This window comes from Pseudorasbora parva, chromosome 3 (genome assembly GCF_024679245.1).
Source record: "Pseudorasbora parva isolate DD20220531a chromosome 3, ASM2467924v1, whole genome shotgun sequence".
Lineage (NCBI taxonomy): Eukaryota > Metazoa > Chordata > Actinopteri > Cypriniformes > Gobionidae > Pseudorasbora > Pseudorasbora parva.
Genome location: NC_090174.1, coordinates 61,694,459 through 61,718,115, shown reverse-complemented (window position 1 = coordinate 61,718,115; position 23,657 = coordinate 61,694,459). Strand labels below are relative to the sequence as shown.

The window sequence follows — 23,657 nt, the reverse complement described above, 5'->3', positions numbered from 1 at the left end:
GGCGTGTTTTGGCTGTTTTATGTTTAGAAAAGTGCAAAAATAGAAAGCAAACCCAACAAAGGACATGTTCCTTGTAGGGATGTAACGATATCAAAATCTCACAGTACGATACAATTTCAATATTGACCTCACGGTATGATATTTATTGCGATATTGTGGAAAAGCTCACGGTATTGTTAAATAGCTCTCGATAGTGTTTGTGATGATAATAGCGAAAAAATACTGACATTTATTCTGCTTTTGCCAGTCAACAGGCAATTTATTGTTGTATTCATGGATCCATGATAACATAAAACGCTGATCACAGTGCTTTTAACCCTTAAATGCATACCTCCGGTCGCGTCATTCACTACCCTGCTCCTCATTCATTTTTTAAAGTTAGACATCAACATTCTTAGTATTCCTCAATCAATCCATTTTAAACAATATAACAAGAAAACAATAATAGCATTATAATTGAATGCCTGTTTTTTCACTAGTATTTGTCAGAATTGTATAGGGTCGCTAACGACCCGAGGTGTGTAGGATTGTACGTATATATATATATATTTTGCACACTGATAAATGAATCTATAATGACGAAATAGGACGCAATTCACCTTTATTCCACAAGGTGGCAATGTCTGATACGCAATGATGAAGTGACGTTTCACTCATAGTCACCTCTGACAGAAAACGAAACAATAATAATAGTCTGCAAAACTTGAAATGGCTCAGTGATTTACTGCAGAGAGCAAGTACTAAACACAATCAAATATTAGTGTCACTGTCGTTTGATGATAGATGTGGTCAAGAAGCTGTCAGTGATCAAAATATTGATTTTAAAGATGTTGAAAATGAGTTTGGAGAATATGCTGGAGATCGCGAATATGACGCAGATGCTGAATATACTGGTAAACGAGCTCTGACGAGGACAGATGATGATGGTATTAAACATCTGCTCAAACTGAATCCTTCCAAGCTCCAAAAGGTAACGAAATAAAACCTATTTTATTCTTCTGTAAGTGTTACTCTAACATCAGGAGTTTTATATATTATCATGACAGGTAGAGGTCTATCCATGTTAAATATAGATCCGGGTCGCTAACGATCGTGGTCTATGTAGTTAACAATGATTTGTCCTGCGGGACTGTGTTTATTGCTTTTTGACGGACACCTGTCATTTTGATATTGTAACCCAACCACGACGACATCGAGACACGTTTACCACCGCGATAGCGCGATATCGTCAATATCGTTACATCCCTAGTTCCTGGCTTGCTGGAAGAGGACATTATGGGCTGTCAATCCTCCAAAGAGAACTTGCGGTAAAATATTGTTCTTTTTATATTAAATATTTAGTTATTAGCCAGAAGTAAAAGCTTGCCACCACAACATATTTGTAAAACATCTTTTAAGCTTACATTCCAGTAACGTTAACCGCCGGGTTGCTGAAGGGCTTCCGCTATCGTTCGCCAGCATTTTTCTTATTTGGTTGTGGTAGTCCGTCGATGACACATCGTAAAGGCAGGAATACTATCGCCACAACTCCACGAACCTTTCCTCCATTTTATAATTCCACCTAAAGTTAGCCGCTCCGTCATCTCTCATGCGTTTCGCCGTGTTTGAAAGCTGTGTACGAAACCTGTCTGTGCTCAAGTCGGTCAGCGTCACACGTGACAGAACCCGTCGTGAAGGACCGCAAAAAAAAATTAAACATGCTAGTCTTTCTGTCATGAACTATCGCAGATGCGGATTCGGTTGTACACTATGACACACTCTACGAGATGAAACGATCGATTCTTGCGTCCCGACGTCCATTATCGTTTACGAATCCCTACGACACCTTACGTCAAACAGATCGTGCCAAATTCGGGCTAATATCGTGTAGTCTAAACCAGGCATTAGAGTTAAACAGTTTTACCGTTTTTGAATCCATTCAGCCGATATCTGTATCTGGCGGTAGCACTTTTAGCATAGCTTAGCATACATCATTGAATCGGATTAGACCATTAGCATCGCGCTCAAAAATGACCCAAGACTTTCCCTATATATTCCAATTTAAAACGTGACTCTTCTGTAGTTACATCGTGTACTAAGACCAACGGTAAATGAAAAGTTGCGATTTTTTTTTTTAGACCAATATAGCTAGGAACTATTTTCTTCGTAACATTACTGCGCCGCTGCAACAAAGCTCCCTGATTATTACGCAGGAATGAGAGAATAGTTCCGGTCTAAAAATCTAAACTTTTCGTTTTTCCTTGGTCTTAGTACACGATGTAACAACAAAATAGTAAAGTTTTAAATTGGAAAAATATCTTTGAAAAAATAAAGTCTTTAGTTATTTTTGAGCACGATGCTAATGGTCTAATCCGATTTAATGATGTATGCTAAGCTATGCTAAAAGTGCTACCGCCAGATACAGAGATCAGCTGAATGGATTCAAAAACGGTAAAACTCAACTGTTTAACTCTAAGGGACTTGGAAAATGAGCCTATTTTCAAATAAAGTGGAGTTCCTTTAACAGAAGATGATAAAATGGCACCTCGCTCACTTCACTCTCTTTAAGAGAGGCGATAAAGCTTAAAATCATTCGGAGGAGGACAGCTCCATCTCTGGGTCTTTTATTCGCTTCATTCTGTCAGATCGACCCGTCTTTAAAGGCCACGCCACAGAAATCCACCCGATTCCGTTTCGCCCGAGTAAACTCTTCACACTCTTCAGAGTCAATAGCAGAAGTCTTGAGCCGGAGATGAAACTCTAATGCAGTTTATAATGAGAGATGCTGCAGTTAATTGAAGCTCTAACACTATAAAAAATGCTGGGTTCAAAACAACCCAAGTTGGGTTGAAAATGGACAAACCCAGAAATTGGGTTGTTTGAATGGGTCCATTCACTGGGTTCAAACAACACAATTTTTGGGTTTGTCCATTTTCAACCCAACTTGGGTTGTTTTTAACCCAGCATTTTTTAGTGTAGGCTCTCATACAGTCACGTACAGAAGAGCGTCCTCAGGGCCAAAGTGGAGGTTCAACTCACAAAGATCAATTTGATGCTCTCCTTTTTATCTTCATTATTTTTTTACCGGATGTTTTTATCAGCCTAAACAATAGCTGTGTTACAATTGAATATCCACACTCTAAAATGCTGGGTTGTTTTAACCCAATGTTGGGTCAAATATGGACTAACCCAGCAATTGGGTTGTTTTAATCCTCCAGTTGGGTTAAATATTTGCTTAAGACAACCCAAACGCTGGGTTAAAACAACCCAACTGCTGGGTTAGTCCATATTTGACCCAACATTGGGTTGTTTTTTACTCAGAATTTTTTAGAGTGCATGAATATTAGCACTGTAAATTTACTTTTGTTCTTTTTTTTATATTTATTTTTTCTGTTGTTAATATTAAACATGTTTTTATTTGACAGTTCAATAATATTATTGCCATAATAATGTCTTTATTTTTTATTTTTAACATACTTAAAATAATAAAAACAACAACAACAATTATTATTAATAATAGTCATATTGAATTATTATTATATTATATTTTATATTTGACAATAAAATGCTATTATTTCAAGGAGTTACTGTCTAAAGTAAGTGTAAAGCAAATACTTTTTGTAATATAATTAATTTCATGATGTGCCGGTTAATTAATCTAATTAATTGCAGATTAATCGCACATTAATTGCGAAAACCATCAAATAGACATTACAAAAAGTAGATTTAGAAAGAAATGTTTGATTTGATTCAACATAGAATTTATTACTTATAAACTTTAGGTCATGATTTTCAGCAAGTATGCATTAAGATGATTACAAATGACAATAATATTGCAAAAATAAATGATTTTCTTTTGAACTTCATATTAAATTAAGAATCCTGAGAAAAATGTTTAGTTTCCACAAAGATATGAAGCAGCAAAAACTGTTTTTAACATTGATAGTAATCAGAATGATTAGGGAAGGATCATGTGACACTGAAGACTGGAGTAATGATGATAAATTCAGCTTTGATCACACGCATACATTACACTTTATTATATATTTACATAGAAAACATTTTATTTTAGACTGCAAAAATATTTTAAATTTTGACTGTATTTTTGGATCGAATAAATGCAGCCTTAGTGAGCAGAAGAGACTTCAAAAACATTCTTTACAACCCCAACCCTTTGAGTGTATGTGTGTGTGTGTGTGTGTGTGTGTGTGTGGTGTGTTACACAGGGCGTGTGATGCGTCAGTGCAAGAGTGATGGGGTAGTAGTGCTTGTATTAGCAGCATGTATGCTTCTGCTTGCCACTTTCTGCTTTCAGCTACTGCCACCGGATAGCCCTTTGTTCTTTAGGGGCGAAAAGAGGAGCCGAGTGTGTAAGCCTCCTCAGCCGGTACATAGCCTCTCCACTGCCAAGATCTCGTGCACGCCTCCTCGTGGCACACATGGTAACTGGTCCCTTGCGGTTCCAGGCTAAGTTGTACGGGATCTCGGAGCAGCAGTGGGCCCCAGAGTCGCGGCATGCAGGCCCATCAGCGAGTGGAAATGCCCTGATGCCCGTCAACCACTGTCCCAGCTATGGGCAAATAGCCCCAGCTATGGGTAAATAGTGGAAGACCCCAACGGTGACGCAGGCGGAAGATGATGGTGTGAGAACCATCACAACGGCTAGGAAGGCGGAAGAGGGCAACCCCACAGCCACGTGGGCTAACTCGGGAGGGTATAGTGGCTAGGGGAGCAAACCTCGAAGACAAACCTGCACCTGGGGGTAGGCACAGGCGGAGTCCAGCTGATTGGACCACCGGCAGCCTCCTGCAACTCCTGCCAGACGAAGGTCGTCATGGGTTCCCCCATGCCACTGGAGATCCCTCTGGCAGAAGTGAAGTTGGTGGGGGTGAGGTCTGTGCACCCTCACGCCCACCTTAATCCTCACCTATGCACAAGCTTCTTGCCCCGACCCCCTTCCCCCCCTCCTCCAAAAAAGTCCTGTGGCGATGTGGAATGGTGGTGGGCACAGGCCAAGGATGTGGCTGGGAGTGCCTAGCCAAACCATGCACACAGGCGGCAGTGGAGTGATGGTCGTTAGGACTGCGGGATGGAGCAGCGGGTCTTTTCGGCAGCTTCCACTGCGACTGAGCAGCCCCACACTGCTCACCCCTGAGATGGGGAAGGACCTGGAAAAGGTGGTCCAAAAACTGTCTGCTCCCCACACTCCGGACGGTAAACCGCAACCGTCGGAGCATCCCCCCTCGCGGTCGAAAAACAAAAGTAAAAAATAAACTAAGCATTGCTTCATGGAACGTTCGTACACTGTTGGACCTGGCTGAAACTCCTGGTAGGCCCCACCGCAGGACAGCACTGGTGGCCCTGGAGCTTGAGAGATATAACATCGACATAGCAGCTCTCAGCGAGACCAGACTGCATGGGGAGGACTCCCTGACAGAGGTTGGTGCTGGGTACACCTTCTTCTGGAAGGGGGTCCCTGAAGGCACTCGTCGCAACCATGGAGTTGGTTTTGCCGTGAAGACAAAACTGCTGCAGCACATTTCGGAATCCCCTATCGGCATCAATGAAAGACTGATGACTTGGCGCATTCCCCTGGCAAAGAAACGCTTTGCAACTCTCATCAGCGCATACGCTCCAACCCTTGATGCTGAGCACAACATCAAAGAGGATTTCTACAGAGCACTCGATGCCATCCTACAGCAAACCCCGGCTACGGACAGGCTCATACTCATGGGAGACTTCAATGCTAGAGTGGGCACGGAGCACCTGGTATGGAGTAAAGTCATCGGCCAGCATGGTGTGGGGAATATGAACCACAATGGGCTCAGACTCCTCGCCCTCTGTTCAGAGCACCAGCTGGTCATTACTAACACCATTTTCCAGATGAAGAACCGGTTCAAGACCACCTGGCAGCACCCACGCTCAAAACAATGGCATCTCCTTGACTACGTGATTGTCCGTCAAAAAGACCGAAAAGATGTCCTCACCACCCGTGTTATGAGAGGAGCTGAGTGCTGGACTGACCACCTCATGGTCAGATCCAAATTATCCATGAGCATTCAACCTCGTAGCCCAAAGACAGCCTCACACAAGAAACTCAACTGTGCAGCGCTGAACAGCCACACCACCAAAGACAACCTTCGCTGGCTCCTTGCTGAAAACCTCAACAAGATCCCGGAAGAATCAGCTGACTGGCCAGCATTGCGCCAGGCTATTCATAAAGCAGCCTCAGAGGCGCTTGGCCAATCAAGGAAACTCCATCAGGACTGGTTCGACTGTAACTCAACTGAGATACAGTCACTCCTAAAAACCAAGCACGAGGCCCACAAAGCTCTCCTGTCCTGCCCTGGATCTCCTGCCCTTATAACCTCCTTCACTGCTGCTAGAGCAGAAACCCAGCGAGCCCTTCGGGCTATGGAGAACACCTGGTGGGTGCAAAAGGCACAGGAAATACAGAACCTGGCTGACTGTAACAACACTCAAGGCTTTTACGATGCCTTGAAAGCATTGTATGGCCCCAGGAAACGAGTGACTGTTCCAGTCCGATCAGCTGACGGGACCACGCTTCTCAAGGACCGGCATGAGATTCTTGCCCGTTGGGCAAATCATTTTGAGAGTCTCTTCAACCACACCAACCCTTCTGACCCACATATCCTGGACAATTTGCCAGACCTGTCACCAACCATACACCTGGATACCCCACCACTCTACTCAGAGCTCCGGCAAGCCATTGCAGGACTGAAGAACAACAAATGCGCTGGACCCGACGGAATTCCTGCAGAAGTTTTCAAACAAGGAGGATACATCCTCACGCGCCGTCTGCACCTCCTGATCCAAAATATCTGGGAACATGGGACCCTCCCACAGGACTGGAAAGATGCTAACATCGTGGTTATTTACAAGCAAAAGGGAGACAGAGCAGTCTGCAGCAACAGCCGTGGGATATCTCTCCTCTCCATCGCAGGGAAAGTCCTGGCCAAGATCATGCTCAGCAGATTGGTTGAGCACATCTCGGAAGCTGTGCTTCCGGAAACGCAGTGTGGCTTCAGGAAGTCCAGGTCCACAATTGACATGATCTTTGTCTTGAGGCAGCTGTTGGAGAAGAGCCGAGAACAGCACAAAGACCTTTACGTAGCCTTCATTGACCTCAGTAAAGCTTTTGACACCATCAATCGTGAGCTGCTCTGGAAACTCCTCTCTAAAATTGGGGTACCACCCAAGTTTCTCAGCATCCTACAGCAGCTGCACAACGGGATGCAAGCCAGAGTGATCATGGGAGAACTCCAGTCAGAATCTTTTGAGGTAAACGTTGGGGTGAAACAAGGGTGCGTCTTAGCTCCGATGCTCTTTAACATCCTCCTGTCTGCCATCACCTGCCTCTTCCATCGTGTCATGAGGCATGAAGACGGTGTCCATGTGGAATACCGACTCGACGGAAGCCTCTTCAACATCCGTCGACTCCAGGCCCGCACAAAGACAAAGTCCCGGCAAATTTGTGAGCTTCAGTATGCTGATGACTGTGCCGTCGTAGCCCACAGCCCGGACTCTATGCAGTACGCCCTCAACACTATAGCCAGTCTGTACCAATCTTTTGGCCTACAGGTTAACATTCAAAAAACTGAGGTCATGTCTCATCTCACCACCCCAGTCCCCATACCCCCCAGCTTTCATATAAACGGTGTTCCACTTAAAACAGTGGACCACTTCATCTATCTCGGCTCCACTTTGTCCTCAAGCTGCTCCCTTGACAAAGAATTACACACCCGGATAAATAAAGCTTCATCATCTTTTGGACGCCTACGCAGCAGGGTTTTTGAAAACCATAACCTGAAGGTCAGTACCAAGGTGGCTGTGTATAATGCGGTATGTCTCTCCACTCTGCTTTATGGGGCAGAGTCATGGACCCCTTACCGCCAGCACATCACCAACCTAGAGGCCTTCCATATCCGCTGCCTACAGAAGATCCTCAACTTGTCCTGGGAAGACAGAATCCCCCACACAGTCATCCTCAGCAATACTGGCTCAATCTGCATGGAAGCAGCTGTGGCCAACAAACACCTGCGTTGGATAGGGCACACTATACGCATGCCTGAACACCGCCTGCCTCGCCAAGTCCTCTACAGTCAACTACTGGGCTCAAAGCGCTCCGCTGGAGGACAAAAGCGGCGCTTCAAGGACTACACCAGGGACCTTCTGAAGCGAGCAAACATTCCCCTCACGCAGCTCGAATCTCTGGCACTAGACAGATCAGCCTGGCAGGTCACCTGTGCCACTGCAGTCTTTCAAATACACCAAAAAAACCAAGACAGACGATCCGAGAGACGCATCAAGAGACACCAGCGGGCGGCTGGTACCCCCCTGGTGTCTGGTTTCCCTTGCTCCATCTGCGGAAGAGTGTGTGGCTCAAGGATTGGACTCAACGCCCACGAGAAGTGGCACCAGCGGCAATGTCGCTGAAACCCTCCCCCCCACCCTACCCCCTTCCCTCCATCCCCGGAGCAAGTGTCATCATCGAATATACGATGGACAGCTAAGAGGTGTGTGTGTGTGTGTGTGTGTGTGTGTGTGTGTGTGTGTGTGTGTGTGTGTGTGTGTGTGTGTGTGTGTGTGTGTGTGTGTGTGTGTGTAGTCCAATCACATGAGGTTCCTTTTCTTCTTTAATATGCGGCTGTCATATAGACAGGATATTTGGAGCAGAGCTATTTTTCAGTGTGAAATTGTGCAATGCTTCTTAATGAAATCATCTCTGAACAGATAGTGTTCATTCCTGACATTTGCTCCGGGAAAGCAGGAGTTAATAATGGATAATTAAAATAATGGCGGAAGACTGTATGTTTCACAGTGAGAGGAAAACGGCTGTACGTAGAGAAAACGAAATGAACAAAGCCTCGGATAAAAGCAAAGGTGGTTTAAGATATTTTGTGGTTCTCCGGGGAAATGGTTGTTAGCTCTCAGGTCTATTGCACTTTATTGTTGGTTTAACTTAAAAAGTAAGTAACCTGGTTGCCTTAAAATTTGGAGTTAATTGAAATAAAAAAATTTAGTTGATACAATGGTTGGTTTAATAAATAGAAACTCAAAATATTATTGTATCTGAACCACATAAAAAAATGTGATAAATCATGAAAATAGCACTATTTGGCATGTTTCTAGGCGTCATCAGAAATTAAACACACAATTACCCAATATGCTCAGAGTAGAATATAATATCTTTTAATAATATTTGAAAAAGTTTCTCAAAAATGATTCTCAAAAATGTTCATTGTATTCATTCAAATGTTTAATTTCGATGAACTCAAAATTGTGAGGCAACCAGATAACTTATTTTTTTCATCATTTTTAACAGAGAGCTGGAGGTCTGAATGTAGATAACTAATCCCAGTAACAGTTACTCCCAGCTCAGTCGATCTGAAGCAGATAATGCAGCAGACTTTATCGTCTTCTCTGTGCTGCTTCTGTCCATCGTTTCAGTCTGCCGTGTTCTGCTTTATTCCTTCTTCCTTTCTCTTATTTGCATGTTTAATTCAGTTCTCCAGGGCTTCTGTGCTCATCATGCACATCCTTGATGCATTTCAGCAGATTAGTCAAACTTAAATTAAATGGATAGTTCACCAAAGTCAAGTCACCTTCATTTATACTGCTTTTTACAATACAGATTGTTTCAAAGCAGCTCTACAGAGATAATATGAAAGTAATGCAACAAAGATGCTGTTTTGGCTGTTCAGCAGCTCTAGAAGAAAATCTTTGTCCGGCTTGAGTATGTTTTAGTTTGATTCACTTCCGTAGTAAAAATCATTAGTTATTAACTTAGGGCCCACAACACTGTTTTGACTGAAAACAGAAAAATGTTCATGCATTTTGGCCTAACATAAATGTTGTTGATTTAGATGATTTAACAAGTTTAGACAATTCTTCCTCTGTTTTTTTTTCTTCTAACCTCTTAAGATCGGGGAGCATTTTTGGGATTTCCGCCTGGATTTGGCCTACCCAAATTGAAAAGCTTCACTTTCAAAAATGAATTTATAATTTAAAAAAAATCTAAAAGCATCTTTTTTTGGGATGGAGGGGGTTATTACAGCGTACACTAATCTCCCCTTAGACAACACATACTTACATGTGTATCCATTTTAGCAGTGTTTTATGTAACTTTAAAGGGTTTCATGAAAAATGACACAAACATTTTGAACCTAGACCACTGTATGTGTGTATGGGAGGCTTTTCAATTTGGGTAGGTCAAAAATGGAGCGCAGCCGGAAGAAAACAAAACTAGAGGTTTTTCGCATTTTGTGGAAAGACAGGCGGAAATGACATCAGAGTAATCTAGTGTAAATACATTACTTTGTGTAAAACAAATGCCAAAGTGATACATATCTCAAGAAAGTAGAGACTCTAAGTCAACTGGTACCGCATATGAAGTCTGAGCTCCTCCACAGACATTTAAAATTGATTAATTGATTAAAACTGTAAAGGGTCCATGGAGTATAAGTGGCTTAGAGGGTCGAAAAATAATCTTTAAGGCCTTTCTGTATGCAATAATGCTGTCTTTCCACAAAATGCGACAAACCTCTAGTTTTGTTTTCTTCTGGCTGCGCTCCATTTTTCTGGCAGCTCTCTTGATTCTGGCCGTTCAATAGCCTAGGAAGAATCGTCTTCCTAAATGTTAAATCATCAAAGACCCAGAGTTTAACATACATGGCGTTGATTTTGATGATTTAACAAGTTTAGACAATTCTCCCTCTTCTATAGTATATGAATGAATGAAATTTTTCCTCAGTGTGTCAGGAGTTTGGTTTGATTCCTCTTGTTTTCCTTCTCTCTGTATTGCACGTACGCTTTCGCACATCTGTCCACTATTTTAATCAGCGGTTGGCGCTTATCTCACACCTGTTCCTCCTTTGCCCTGATCACCATGCTATTTAGTTGTCAAGCTCTTTTCTCCTGGCCTAGAAATCTAGACGCATCCTAGCGGCAGCAAATCTAATCTGCCCGCGAGTGTCGTCTAGGAACTCTCAATACCCATCTGAGCTGTAAACGGCAAACTCTTGACGGGCCAATCACATCGTGTATAGAGTTGGTGGGCGGGGCCATAATGACGACGGCCGAGTTGCGTTTGCGTGCTTCTAGTAAACACAGAAACTGGCGAACGGCGGTCTTTCGAATCAGCTTTGACCGCGACTCTGGAAGACTTGGAGTTAAGCTTTCCTCTGAGAAAAGAACAAAGAGCGGCACTGAAGTCATTCTTAAAAAGGGAAGATGTGTTCAGAGTTTAGCCGACCGTATACGGTGAATGTTTAATCTGTCAACTAGCTCTGCTTCATCTTCGTTGCTCTGGTTGGTGTAGCGCTATCCTATCGCGTGCAGAGGGAGTTTGAAAGATAACCGTTTATCGCCCCTCGAATTGAGCTGTCTATGGTGAGTTTCCAGACCAAACATCTTGATGTGGGTCTGACTTGTCAGGCTACTTCTCTCCTCTTTGTTGGGTTTGTTCATGTTTGCTACCCACGCCTTGTAATTGTCTGCTCATCTAGTCTTGTTTCGCCGTTAGTGTGTGGCAGATGAGGATTTCATCCTGTTATCTTCTGCCTATAAGTGTCTGAAGTGAGGGTTCGGTGTGTTCAATAAAGACCTGTAACCAGCTTTCGCTTTTGGGTCCATTCTACATTGTGACGCAGTAACACAACAATGCACTGTCTGATGCGATACTGTACTATGGTGGTTCACAACCTTTTGTCCATGAAGCCCCCCCTCCATACACATAAAAAAATGCTAATTCACTCTCTACCAGAAGTTAGCGCTAATGGAACAGCTGCAATACCGTCCAAATATCAATCTTAAATCAAGATGCTTAAAAGATTTAAGATGCGTAAAAAATATTTATTTTTTCTAGTCTAAATAAAGTGTAAATTAGCAAAATGATCTTTCAGTGAGGTAAGAAAATAATCTTGTTTCTGTGTGGCAGATCATTTTGCTTTCCAGAAAACAAGAAAAAATATCTTATGTCATTTTACTTATGTATTAAATGCATCTTGATTTAAGAATCGTTAGATAATTAGACACAAGACAAAAATACTAAATAAGAAGAGCATATGTGCAGTGTATAGTTTCCTTGGTTACCTCTGGAAAGAAAGCAGCACCAGATATAAACACTACTAGCAGGCATCATACAGAGAGAAGATTAAAAGAACATGTAATCGAAAATTGTGTGAAGTCAGTCATTTCCCTTTAGAAATGCATTCTTATATGCTCACACTCCAATTTAATGTGTATACTTTTGCAACTGTGAGCTTGCTCTGTCCGACATTATATAGTATATATCTGCACTTCTCTTTTTTGTATATTTTTACATTACACAGTCAATTCTTACTTCTATAGTATTTGTGTGTGTGTGTGTGTGTGTGTGTGTGTGTGTGTGTGTGTGTGTGTGTGTGTGTGTGTGTGTGTGTGTGTGTGTGTGTGTGTGTGTGTGTGTTTTATTTATTTAATAATAATAATAAATAATGCGTTCGATTTATATAGCGCTTTTCAAGGCACTCAAAGCGCTTTACATAGAAGGGTGGAATCTCCTCAACCACCACCAATGTGCAGCATCCACTTGGATGATGCGACGGCAGCCATATTGCGCCAGAATGCTCACCACACACCAGCTGATTGGTGGAGAGGAGACCGAGTGATGAAGCCAATCAGGATATGGGGATTATTAAGAGGCCATGATGGACAGAAGCCAGTGGGCAAATTTGGCCAGGATGCCGGGGTTACACCCCTACTCTTTTTTCGAAAGACATCCTGGGATTTTTAATGACCACAGAGAGTCAGGACCTCAGTTTAACGTCTCATCCGAAAGATATTTATATTTATTTTTTATACTTTGTTTTCGTCTTAGCATTCATTGTGGACAGCAAAGAAAGAATGTCATTGTACAGGGAAACTTGTTTCCTTACTGTGCATATGACAATAAATGTTTTGCGTCCGTCTTAAAGGACAACTCCGGAGAGAAATGACCCTAGGGGTAATTAAACAGATCGTTCCCTGGGATGCGTTTTAATGAAAATCGAATGTAAAGTGTTTTATCTCTAAAAACAGATTAGCTTATAACGCTTGTCTATGGGGCACAGGGTAAGTGAAATTAAATCGCTAGTTAATACCACTAACAAGACTCAAAATAGCCTCACACTAACACGGTAGCATAATGAGGGTCCCTACATGCAAACCGAAGCATTGAGAACTTTTTAAGTGTACAAACAGTTTAATAAGAAGATACTTTATAAAGACGCGTTTACAGACAGCAGCCATCTTGTAAAACAGTCTCGACGAGTCGAGCCACGAACGCTGTGCTAACTGTGACTTGCCCTGCGTCCCAATTCGCATACTATCCATCCTAAATAGTATTCAAAAATAGAATTAGTATGTCCCAAATCGTAGTATGTTGAAAAGAGTATTCCAAAGATTCCCGGATGATTTACTATTTCCGGTCCGAATTCACAGTATGGATCGATGGGCACTCTAACGGCTGATATTACCCACAACCCATTGCGAGTTAGACGAGGATTCGATTAGAACTACAAACGCGGATAAAAAGCGTTAAAAAACTACAAACATGACGGATGTGCGAGTTCGACGGTTAAGTAGAGAGGTTTAGATAAAGGGGTTTGAGTGACCAACTATCAATATTTAACCTGACAAAAATATATTTATTCAGTGTTGTCCACATTATATTTCACCTGCAGCAGCATTGAGAACTTTTGTAATGACACGTTTGGCCATTAACTTTTAAATGCATCATTATATTTCAACTGTAAATACATGAGGAGAGTCTCTGCATTAAAGACACACAAATGGCAGCTCAACGAGCGGCTCCATTTCTCTCCGATACGGCTGGAGATTAAACTGAATGTGGAGGATTTGAACTGTGACGAATCTGTCGATGATTGACAGGGCAGATAAACGGTGACGGGATGCACGTAAGCGACAGAGTCCGTTAAAGATGGAGAAGTAGTCCCGAAGCTTGCATACTCTTCTGCTACACACTCAAAAGTATATACTTTTTCTTCACAAAAAGAGTACATACTTTTAGGACGTAGTATAAGTAAGCGAATTGGGACGCAGCATTGGAGTCTCATATGGGACGCCTTCTTCCCTTACAGTTAGTCAACCATATATTTTAATAAACAGATATAATTCATGCATTTCCATGTGATTAGATTTCACAAACTTAATTCCTATCGACCAGCTCACTTAGCACAGCGTTCGTGGCTCGACTCAAGTTTTGATTTATATGATGTTTAATGTTGATGATCACTTTATTTGCATATGTTTGCATACAATCGCTTGTTTCTGCGTCTTCCTCGCATGTGTTTTGATCAGGAGATTCAGTACTCATTCAGAAGATGCGTAATAGCGCCCCCTAGCGTCTCACAGTGAAAACTCATCTCTTCCATGAGCACTTAATCTTATCATAAAAAAAATTATAATTATAACTCTTCCTCCTCTATTTTTCTCTTTCCCTCCCTATTCTTGTTTTTGCTACTCTGAGTAATATCCAAATCTTTGTATTTAGGGTACTTTTTGTGTTTCTTCGCCTCTTCATGACAGATCCTGAACTCCTCAGTTGTAAGTCGCTTTGGATAAAAGCATCTGCTAAATGCATAAATGTAAAACCTGGAAAATTCAGTGTTTGTCGGGGAAAGAGTTAATGGGAGTGTCTTGAAATCATCTGCACACAATACCACTCTTCTATCTATTTGCTGCTTCTGTATTTTGCACATTTATTTCAGGCCAGACTATTCTGAAAGGCAATGAGCGCTCTGACGGTCTCTGAAGTCATGCAAGCAGCGCTTTGACCTATTCTAACTCGCTCTCATTGGGTTTTGTCAAAATAAACGCATTACTTTTAGCCATTTTATCCACACTTGGCTGGACTGCTTGCACTCATTGTTGCTAGTTAGTATCCTAGCCGCGGGTTTAAAGGCAGAATTAGTGCAGTGATTCAGTTTACACAGACCTTCAAAGCTGTAAATGCATTGAGTTGCTGCCATGTGATTGGCTGATTAGATTGTTGCATGTTGAATAGGTGTACCTAATAAAGTGGCCAGTGGGTGTATATTATTATAAGCATTTGCTTAAATAATAAATGCAAAGCTTTTTAAAGGAAACTGGGATCAGTCTTACTCATGCAAGTTATATAAAGAAGAGTATTTTTAGACTGTCTTGTCATTTAGCCTGGAAACAAACTGTAGGCATGAACAAAAAATAATAATTTTGACCATCACAGGTCACATTAAACACCCACTTTGTTAAGAAAGTGTTTTCTGTTGTAGTCTTGACCTTTGCTGACCAGCCACCCACCATCTGATGCATACTGTACACTAGAGGGACGTTTACTTTGACATTGATTCAATCCCCGTAGGTCGGCGAGCTGCTGTTAGTAGGCGGTTCAGCTCGACCGCAATGTCCAGGTTATTTATTTCATGTGCAGGTTTCAGTTTAGTAAGTATTATTTCATGCATTATATATTATTAATCTACAGTGTTGAAAATGCTAGTGCAGAATGAGTTCATACTCAACTTATTCTTGACTGACATTTGTCTCTCGATGGCCAAGCGTTCTCAGACTCGAACTCTCCAGGTATCACAGGAAACGCTGATACTCGTAACGAAGCTTGTGCTTCACCGGCAGTAATTTGACAGTCGCTAGATTATGCACTTAATTGCCTATTTTTGAATCAAAGTAAGCATTATTTTTTTGTTTTTGTTGAACTGAGCAAAAGATGTCAGCACAAATTGCAATGAAGCAGAGACTATGGGAGTAAAGCAAAACCATATCCAGCAGTTTATAATTATACTCGGGAGAGAGCGTTAGAAGTACACTGCTTATTCAGGAAAACTTCTGCGCTACAGTCCCTAAATAATCCTGCAGAGACTCAGTGACTGTAACTGTCAGTGATTGGCTCTTTAATTCAGAAGCCGTCATATTGCGCATTGCACTTTCTCTCATTCATGGTAATATTAGTGCATCGTCTTTCTGTAGCTTTAAACTTGCCCACATTGCATAATATTATGCGTGCATAATACTTGCATACTTGTATAATCAATAACAATAGCATGCATAATAATAATAATAATAATAATAATAATAATAATAATAATAATAATAATAATAGGCAGTGCTTTACATTGAAATTAATTAAAATAGTGATAACATATGCATAAGAAATAAGAATAGCATGTGTAAGAATTAAAAATAATAACAAGAAAAATTAAAACAGTTGTAAAGAGAATTTAAAAATAAAATGGTGATAAATAGATCCCTATCTGAGAGGGAAGAGATGGAGCAGGTTCACAAATCGCTCATGCATCATTTTCTACAGCTAAAGACTTTAAACTTGCCCACCCCAAAACGTGTGCATATAGTATTACTCTAGTGCATTGCAACTCTTGCATAAACTGTTATACATGCATAATACTCTCATACAGGCATAATTAATAATAATAGCATGCATAATACTCTCATACAGGCATAATTAATAATAACAACATGCATAATACTCTCATACAGGCATAATTAATAATAACAGCATGCATAATACTCTCATACAGGCATAATTAATAATAACAGCATGCATAATACTCTCATACAGGCATAATTAATAATAATAGCATGCATAATACTCTCATACAGGCATAATTAATAATAACAACATGCATAATACTCTCATACAGGCATAATTAATAATAACAGCATGCATAATACTCTCATACAGGCATAATTAATAATAACAGCATGCATAATACTCTCATACAGGCATAATTAATAATAATAGCATGCATAATACTCTCATACAGGCATAATTAATAATAACAACATGCATAATACTCTCATACAGGCATAATTAATAATAACAGCATGCATAATACTCTCATACAGGCATAATTAATAATAACAACATGCATAATACTCTCATACAGGCATAATTAATAATAACAGCATGCATAATACTCTCATACAGGCATAATTAATAATAATAGCATGCATAATACTCTCATACAGGCATAATTAATAATAACAGCATGCATAATACTCTCATACAGGCATAATTAATAATAACAGCATGCATAATACTCTCATACAGGCATAATTAATAATAATAGCATGCATAATACTCTCATACAGGCATAATTAATAATAACAGCATGCATAATACTCTCATACAGGCATAATTAATAATAACAGCATGCATAATACTCTCATACAGGCATAATTAATAATAACAGCATGCATAATACTCTCATACAGGCATAATTAATAATAATAGCATGCATAATACTCTCATACAGGCATAATTAATAATAACAGCATGCATAATACTCTCATACAGGCATAATTAATAATAATAGCATGCATAATACTCTCATACAGGCATAATTAATAATAACAGCATGCATAATACTCTCATACAGGCATAATTAATAATAATAGCATGCATAATACTCTCATACAGGCATAATTAATAATAACAGCTTGCATAATACTCTCATAAAGGCATAATTAATAATAATAGCATGCATAATACTCTCATACAGGCATAATTAATAATAACAGCATGCATAATACTCTCATACAGGCATAATTAATAATAACAGCATGCATAATACTCTCATACAGGCATAATTAATAATAATAGCATGCATAATACTCTCATACAGGCATAATTAATAATAACAGCATGCATAATACTCTCATACAGGCATAATTAATAATAATAGCATGCATAATACTCTCATACAGGCATAATTAATAATAACAGCATGCATAATACTCTCATACAGGCATAATTAATAATAATAGCATGCATAATACTCTCATACAGGCATAATTAATAATAACAGCTTGCATAATACTCTCATAAAGGCATAATTAATAATAATAGCATGCATAATACTCTCATACAGGCATAATTAATAATAACAGCATGCATAATACTCTCATACAGGCATAATTAATAATAACAGCATGCATAATACTCTCATAATAACAGCATGCATAATACTCTCATACAGGCATAATTAATAATAACAGCATGCATAATACTCTCATACAGGCATAATTAATAATAACAGCATGCATAATACTCTCATACAGGCATAATTAATAATAATAGCATGCATAATACTCTCATACAGGCATAATTAATAATAACAGCATGCATAATACTCTCATACAGGCATAATTAATAATAATAGCATACATAATACTCTCATACAGGCATAATTAATAATAACAGCTTGCATAATACTCTCATAAAGGCATAATTAATAATACTAGCATGCATAATACTCTCATACAGGCATAATTAATAATAACAGCATGCATAATACTCTCATACAGGCATAATTAATAATAATAGCATGCATAATACTCTCATACAGGCATAATTAATAATAATAGCATGCATAATACTCTCATACAGGCATAATTAATAATAATAGCATGCATAATACTCTCATACAGGCATAATTAATAATAATAGCATGCATAATACTCTCATACAGGCATAATTAATAATAACAGCATGCATAATACTCTCATACAGGCATAATTAATAATAACAGCATGCATAATACTCTCATAAAGGCATAATTAATAATAACAGCATGCATAATACTCTCATACAGGCATAATTAATAATAACAGCATGCATAATACTCTCATACAGGCATAATTAATAATAATAGCATGCATAATACTCTCATACAGGCATAATTAATAATAACAGCATGCATAATACTCTCATACAGGCATAATTAATAATAACAGCATGCATAATACTCTCATACAGGCATAATTAATTATAACAGCATGCATAATACTCTCATACAGGCATAATTAATAATAACAGCATGCATAATACTCTCATACAGGCATAATTAATTATAACAGCACACATAATTTGGTGAGAAATCGGATTGTATGCACATCATTATTTGAAATAAACGATTTATTGTAGTGATGCTGAAGTCAGGCTTAATGTAGTTAATGTCTAGTTTCCAGTCTGCTGCATCTCGTTAGGATCATTTTTACGTAGTTTTTTAAAATAAAAAGGCACTTAAATATAATTTAGGAAGAGAGAAGTGCATAAGTGAACTCAGTGTGGGCTTCATGCTTCTACAGCCATCAGAGATCAGGAGACGTGTGTATGTGGAGAGTAAGCGTTGAAGTGTCAGATATGTGTGTGTGAGGCAGATTTAGTGTGTAGTGAATTCAGTGATGACGCCTCCTGCTGTTCCTCCACCTGTTCAGGCGCTCCGTGACTTTACCCACACACTGGAAACACATTTTTGTTGGTTTAACTTAAAAAAGTAAGTAACCTGGTTGCCTTAAAATTTTGAGTTTATTGATGTAAAAAATGTGAGTTGATACAATGAAGGAGATGTGTTTAATAAATAGAAACTCAAAATATTATTGTATCTGAACCACATAAAAAATGTGATAAATCATGAAAATAGCACTATTTGGCATATTTCACTGCGTCATTATATAGGACACTGTTAAGCTGCTTTGAAACAATCGTCACTGTAAAAGCGCGATATAAATAAAGTTGCTTGATCATCACAAATAAAACACACAATTACCCAATATGCTTACAGAATCGTTTAATAAAATTTTAATAAAAGTTGTAGATTCTCAAAAATGTTCATTGTATTAAAGGTGCACTATGTAGTATTTTTGCAGTAAAATATCCAGAAACCACTAGGCCAGTGTTATATATTTTGTTCAGTTGAGTACTTACAATATCCCAAATGTTTCCAATTATTTGTAAATTGTGAGAAAATTGCTATTTTAAGGACCGGGACGTGTCAGCATAGCGTTTGAGGGAGTCGCCTGTCAATCGCGTCATATCTGCGCTACCCTCGGTTTTATTCTGCAGAAGCGCTTTACTCTTATCAGTGTGAACATGTCACAGCAGCGCCGAGCGAACGCACAGAGGAACGTCATAACATCATTTTAAACACACTTAAATGTATCTGATATGATAACCAGAGCTGCTTTACCTCATAATCATGACCGGAAAAGCGGAAGTGCAGACGCTCGGCGACTGTGTCCCGTCCCGTCATAATAAAAGTCCCGCTGCTCGCGAGCCGTGTGTGTGTGTGTGTAACAATCGCTCCAGCGGCCGTGCTCAGCTCCTCAACACTCGGTCCTGCTCTGCTTCACTACAGTAACGTTAATAACCGCATCCATCAACATGATTTCTGCCCGAGTCCTATTCTCCACCAGCTGTGAGGTGAAGACCACATGTCCCAAGATCCTACGCTCACACTCGGCGTCATCAAACTACGCCTTTGTTTAGAATAGGCGCCCTCCAGTGGACGGAAAGTTGCATAGTGCACCTTTAACTAAAAAAATGTATTTCAATGAACTCAAAATTTTAAGGCAACCAGATTTTTTACAGTGCAATGCACTTAGGTGTGCTAAACGACATAAAGAATGCCCCCTCCGTCATCAGTCCGTGCTGGAAACGAGCGTTGGTGATCTAAAGCTTGTGGACACACAGATTAAAGGGGAAAACAAGAAGAAATTATATTTCACACTGCTTTATACACTGTAAAAATTATTTAGAAAAAACGTAACCTGGTTGCCTTAAAATTTTGAGTTAATTGAAATTAAAATATTGAGTTAATACAATGAACATTTTTTGAGATTCGACAATCTTTATTAAAATATGTGGTGTGACGGGCAGCGGAGCGAGACGAGACCGGTGTGCCATGCAGCTGGCACTTGTCAATTCTAATCACCGGCCCGCTCTCGCGGTCCCTCGCCCCGCTGCCCGTCACACCACAAAATATTATTAAAAGATTTTGTAAGCATATTGGGTAATTGTGTGTTTAATTTCTGATGACGCAGTGAAACATGCCAAATAGTGCTATTTTCATGATTTATCACATTTTTTATGTGGTTCAGATACAATAATATTTTGAGTTTCTATTTATTAAACAAATTTCCTTCATTTTATCAACTCACATTTTTTAATTTCAATAAACTCAAAATTTTAAGGCAACCAGGTTACTTACTTTTTTAAGTTAAACTAGCACAAAATGTTTACAGTGTATGTGTGTCTATGTAAAAATTATATGATCTATAAGTCAATGACAATATATGTTTTTATGTTAGTTTAACTCATCAAAATAAGCAATTTTCAAAACATTTTTTAAGTCAGATTAATATGAATTTAAAGCAGCAACTGAACTCGAACAAATCAAACAATGATATAAATATTTTATTAAATATATAATAAAAATATATTTTACCTCTAAGAGGCTAAAGATTTTATAATAATATTTTGTGTGCATAATTTCTACATATTTATTTTTATAGCTTTGAATTTGCATGAAGAGCAATATTATGCTATTATATATTATGTTGGAGAATATTATGGATGTGAATAACCTTATTTTTTTGTAAATATACCGAAATGATTATCAAAATACATTTTAAAAGTACTATTTTTTAACATAATATTTGTTTACAACATAAAAACAACATTTTCTTAAATAAAATACAGAAAAATATTTTTTTATCTACAGTACTTAATCAAATAAATAATCAAAAGATTAATCAATTATCAGAATAAATGTTAATTGAAGTCCCAATTTTTGAACATAATTTTATTTTGCACAGTTTATTGGAGAATATTATGGATGTGAATAACCTGCTTTTTAGTAAAATATTTAGAAATTATTATCCAAAAATAATTAAAAAGTAACATTTTTGAGCATAATATTGTTATTGCACACAGTTTGTTTTAACAGCATGTTCTTAAATAAAATACAGAAAATATATGATTTTTATCTACAGTAAGTCAAATAAATAAATCGATTACCAAAATAAATGTTAATTGAATTTTTAATTTTTGAGCATAATATTGCTATTGGACTTGGTGTGTGTGTGTGTGTGTGTGTGTGTGTGTGTGTGTGTGTGTGTGTGTGTGTGTGTGTGTGTGTGTGTGTGTTTGTGTGTGATGGGTAGGTTTAGGGGCAGGGGCAGTGTAAGGGGATAGAAAATACGGTTTGTACAGTATAAAAACCATTACGCCTACGGAGAGTCCCTGTAAAACCACATAGACCAACATGTGTGTGTGTGTGTGTGCGCACGCCTGCAGGAGTGTATCTCTGCCGTGACAGTGATGAAGTGAAGTTGTTGAACTGAGTGTCCGTTCTGAAATACGAGGGCATTATTATTCTCTCCGGTTCTGGATCTCATCCAGTCGGCCTTTCTCTCCCGCTCTCATGTTTGTGTTATATCGCCAGCTGCCAATCAAATCATGCAGACCGCGTTTATTATTCCGCTTCCTTCAGGTGAGGACTCTCTCACTGTGGATAGACATGACTGTGTGTCAGTTATTCAATCCCCTGAGCAGCCAGAATATGTCATTGTGTGTGTTAAACCGTGAGCTCCTGAATGTGTCCTGTGTTTTCTCTTCATTTGCGAATGCATGCGGTTTGTGTCCTGCACATGAGAAGTGTGTGAAAGTGAAAGCTTGCATAGCTCTGTAGCATTTTAATATAATATAATGTATTTACTGATCAATTTTAATATTTCTTCATATTTATTTGAATATAATTGATTTACTTATTTATTTTAATATGTATTAATAGTTTAATATGTATTTTAATATATTTTATTCATTTGACTCTTTTTTTATTATTTATTTAACTTTTTTAACTTATTTATTTCAACCTTTTAATTTTTTATTTTAATATCATTTATTTAATATAATTATTATTTTTATTACTGATCAATTTTAATATTTCTTAATATTCATTTTAATCTTTTTATGATTTATTTTAATATCATTTAATTTGAATAGTTCTTAATAGTTATTTTAATATAATGAATTGACTATAAATTAAACATTTATGATCATGATCATTAGTTCTTTTTTTTTGGTGGAAACCGTGATGCATTTTATTTCTCGGGTTTCTTTGATGAATAGAAAGTTTAAAAGAACAGCATTTATTAGAGAGAGAATCTTTTGTATCATTATAGATGTATTATGATCAATTAATGCATCCTTTCTGAATACAAGTATTCATTTCTTTTGAATGCCAGTGTATTTTTTACACCTCGAGAGTTATTTTGTCAGAGCGCTTAACCCTTCTAAAAAATACTGGACTAAAAACAACCCAAGTTGGGTTGAAAATAGACTAAGCCAGCAATTGGGTTATTTTAAGCAACATTTAACCCAACCGCTGGGTTAAAACAACCCAATTGCAGGGCTAAAACAACTTTACCGTTTGGTTAAAACAACTGAACCATTAGGTTAAAACAACTCAACCGTTGGGTTAAAACAACTGAACTGTTGGTTTAAAACAGCCCAATTGCTGGGTTAAAACAACTCAACCATTGGGTTAAAACAGCCCAATTGCGGGGTTACAACAACTCAACCGTTGTGTTAAAACAACTGAACAGTTGGGTTAAAACAACCCAATTGCTGGGTTAAAACAACTAAACCGTTAGGTTAAAACAACCCAATTGCTGGGTTAAAACAACTCAACCGCTGGGTTAAAACAACTAAACCGTTAGGTTAAAACAACCCAATTGCTGGGTTAAAACAACTCAACCGCTGGGTTAAAACAACTCAACCGCTGGGTTAAAACAACTAAACCGTTAGGTTAAAACAACCC

At 38.7% G+C, this 23,657-nt stretch overlaps 1 protein-coding gene across 4 annotated transcripts in view; it reads left to right on the top strand.

Moving 5' to 3' along the window:
- srrm3 (serine/arginine repetitive matrix 3) overlaps window positions 1-23,657 on the top strand; it is a 184,428-nt gene that overhangs the window by 98,178 nt on the left and 62,593 nt on the right. The gene's annotated exons all lie outside the window — the stretch shown is intronic.